Source organism: Sorex fumeus, unplaced genomic scaffold (assembly GCF_029834395.1).
Source record: "Sorex fumeus unplaced genomic scaffold, SorFum_2.1 ptg000115l, whole genome shotgun sequence".
Classification (NCBI taxonomy): Eukaryota; Metazoa; Chordata; class Mammalia; order Eulipotyphla; family Soricidae; genus Sorex; species Sorex fumeus.
Window position 1 is genome coordinate 2,726,087 of NW_026606172.1, and position 3,914 is coordinate 2,730,000.

Here is a 3,914-nt window from a genome sequence, read left to right on the forward strand (position 1 = left end):
AAGCTGTCTATAGGATGGCCCCATCACTCTCATTACTTTACTCTGTCCTTTGTCTCAAGACTACTAGAACCAGGAATAAGCTCTGAATGTCTCCAGGTGTGGCCCCAAATCCATAAAAAAGTACAGTTTCAATAAACATTTCTATTCATCTGTGTGTGCTCGTATACTTCTATATAATTTGAGTAAGTTAATATGCATGGTAATATAAGCTCATAAAACTTTAACTAGAAATGTTGCTGTTTATTGTTTTTATAGGTCTATGAATTTTTTTAACTAAATATGGTCATTAGAGTATTAAATGAGTGACTGTTTATAAAGTTTTTTTTTCCATTTTTTTATTATTAGTGAAACACCATGAGGTACAGTTGTAGATTTACAATTTTTTGTGCTTGGGTTTCGATTATACAATGATCAAATACCCATCCCTCCACCAGTGCCCATTTTCCACCACCATGGATAATATCCCTCCCACCCCCATCCCCCCATCCCCCCTGTCTCTGTGGCAGGGCAATCCCCTGTGTTCTCTCTCTCCTTTTGGGTGTTGTGGTCTGCAAAAGAGGCTTTGAGTGGCAAACATGTTCAGTCCATAGTCTACTTTCAACATGCATCTCCCCTCCTGGGAGGATCCTCCAAACACCCTTTATTTGTTGCTCCCTTCTCTATCTGAACTGCCCTTTCCCCTAGAATGCCCAGCTGGCCTCTAAGCTATGGAGTAATCCTCCTGGTGCTGATCTCAGCTATTCTTGGGTATTAACCTCATATTTTGTTACTTTATATCCCCCAGATGAATGCAATCTTTCTATGTCTATCCCTCTCTTTCTAACTCATTTCGCTTAGCATGATACTTTCCATGTGGTACCACTTGTATGTAAATTTCATGACTTCATCTTTTCTAACAGCTACATAGTACTCCATTGTGTAGATGTACCAAAATTTCTTTAACCAGTCATCTGTTCTTGGGCATTCAGGTTTCTTCCAGTTTCTGGCTACTGTAAAGAGTGCTGCAATGAACAAACAAGTGCAGATGTCACTTCGACTATACATTTTTGCCTATATGGGATATATTCCCAGGAGTGCTATTGCTGGGTCAAATGGGAGCTCAATTTCTAATTTTTTGAGAATTGTCCATACTGTTTTCCAGAAGGGCTGAACGAGTCGACATTCCCACCAACAGTGAAGGAGGGTCCCTTTCTCGCCACATCCGCGCCAGCATCAGTTGCTTTTATTTTTTTAAATGTGGGCCAGTCTCTGAGGTGTGAGATGGTATCTCATTGTGGTTTTGATCTGCATCTCCCTGATGATTAATGATGTAGAGAATTTTCTCATGTGCTTTTTTGCCATTCGGATTTCTTCTTTGAGAAAGTTTCTGTTCATTTCATTGCCCCATTTTTGGATGGGGTTGGATGTTTTCTTCTTGATATCAACCCCATGTCAGATGTGTATTCGGCGAATATCCTTTCCCATTCTGTAGACTGTTTTTGTATTTTGGTCACTGTTTCTTTGGAGGTGCAGAAGCTTCTTAGTTTAAGGTAGTCCCATTTATCTATCTCTGTTTTCACTTGCTCGGCCAGTGGTGTGGCATCTTTGAAGATACCATTAGCTTCAATGTCATGGAGGGTATTGCCAACTTTGTCTTCAATGTACCTTATGGTTTCTGGTCTGATGTTGATGTCTTTAATCCATTATGATCTTACTTTTGTACATGGTGTTAGGCAGAGTTCTGAGCCCATTTTTTTGCTTGGAGCCATCCAGTGATGCCAGCACAATTTGTTAAAGAGGCTTTCCTTACTCCACTTCACATTACTTGCACCTTTATCAAAGATTAGATGATCATATGATTGAGGGGAGATGTCAGTGTATTTAACCCTCTTCCATTGGTCTGCAGTTCTGCTTTTGTTCCAGTACCATGCTGTTTTAATTATTACTGCTTTGTAGTACAGTTTGAAGTTAGGGAGGTTAATTCCTCCCATTTTCTTTTTCCCAAGAATTGCTTTAGCTATTTGTGGGGGCTTATTGTTCCATATAAATTTCAGGAGTGTTTGCTCATTTCTTTGAAGTATGTCATGGGTATCCTTATAGGGATTACATTGAATTTATACAATGCTTTCGGTAGTATTGCCATTTTGACAATGTTAAGTCTCCCGACCCATGAGCAGGGGATATCTTTCCGTTTCCTCATGTCCTCTTTTATTTCCTGAAGTAGCTTTTTGTAGTTTTCTTTGTAGAGGTCCTTTACTTCCTTATTTAAACTGATTCCTAGGTACTTGATTTTCTGGGGCACAATTGTGAACGGGATTGTTTTTTTCATGTAGCTTTCCTCTCTCTCACTGTTTGCGTATAGGAAAGCCATGGACTTTTGGGTATTGATTTTATAGCCTGCAACTTTACTATACGAGTCTATTGTTTCTAGGAGTTTTTTGGTGGAGGTTATTGGGTTCTCTAAGTAGAGTATCATATCATCTGCGAATAGTGAGAGCTTGATTTATTCCTTTCCTACCTGAATGCCTTTAATATCTTTTTCTTGCCTAATCGCTATTGCAAGTACTTCCAGTACTATATTGAACAGCAGTGGAGAGAGTGGGCATCCTTGTCTCATCCCTGATCTTAGAGGGAAAGCTCTCAGTTTTTTTCCATTGAGGATGATTCTTGCTGTAGGCTTGTGGTAGATGGCTTTAATTATGTTGAGGAAGGTCCCCTCTATACCCATTTTGGCTAGGGTTTTCATCATAAAGGGGTGCTGGATCTTGTCAAATGCTTTCTCTGCATCTATTGATATGATCATATGCTTTTTATCTTTTCTTTTGTTGATATGATGGATTACGTTGATTGATTTCCAAACATTGAACCATCCTTGCATCCCTGGGATGAATCCTACTTGGTCATGGTATATGATCTTTTTGATGAGTAGTTGGATTCTATTTGCTAGTAGTTTGTTGAGGATCTTTGTATCTGTGTTCATCAGGTATATCGTCCTGTAATTCTCTTTCTTTATGGTATCTCTGTCTGCTTTTGGTATCAGTGTGATATTTGCTTCGTAGAAACTGTTTGGAAGTGTTTTTGATATTGCAATTTTCGTGAAAAAGCTTAAAGAGGATTGGGAGTAAGTCCTCTTTAAAGATTTGGAAGAATTCACTAGTGAATCCATCCGGGCCAGGACTTTTGTGCTTGGGGAAACTTTTTATTACCATTTCAATTTCCTTGGTAGTGATAGGTCTGTTCAGGTATTCCAGGTCTTCTTGGTTCAGCCTTGGGAGTCTGTAGGAGTCTAGGAATTTATCCATTTCCTCGAGGTTTTGATGTTCCGTGGCATAAAGCTTCTCATAGTACTCCCTGAGGATCCTTTGAATTTCTGTAGTTTCTGTTGTAATGACCCCCTTTTCATTTCTGATTCGGTTTATTAGGGTTTTCTCTCTCCCTTTCTTTGTGAGTTTTACTAGAGGCTTATCGATCTTGTTAATTTTCTCAAAGAACCAGATCTTGGTTTCATTGATCTTTCGGATTGTTTTATGGGTTTCCATCTCATTAATATCTGCTCTGAGTTTTATTATTTCCTTTCTCCTGCTCGGATTGTGCTCCTTGTGTTGCTCCTTCTTCAAGGGTTGTGCTCCTTTTGTTGGTCCTTCTCCAAGCTCTTAAGCTGTGAGGTTAGGTTATTTATGTGTGCTCGCTCCTCCTTCCTGAGGAATGCTTGTAGAGCTATAAACTTTCCTCTTAAAACAGCTTTTGCTGTGTCCCATAAGTTTTGGTAACTCGAGTTCTCATTTTCATTCGTTTCTAGGAATCTTTTGATTTCCTCTTTGATTTCCTTTCTAAGCCACTCGTTGTTCAATAGCGCACTGTTTAATTTCCAGATGTTTGATTTAGTTTTCTGTTTTTGTGTGTGATTTACTTCTAATTTCAGCACATTATAGTCT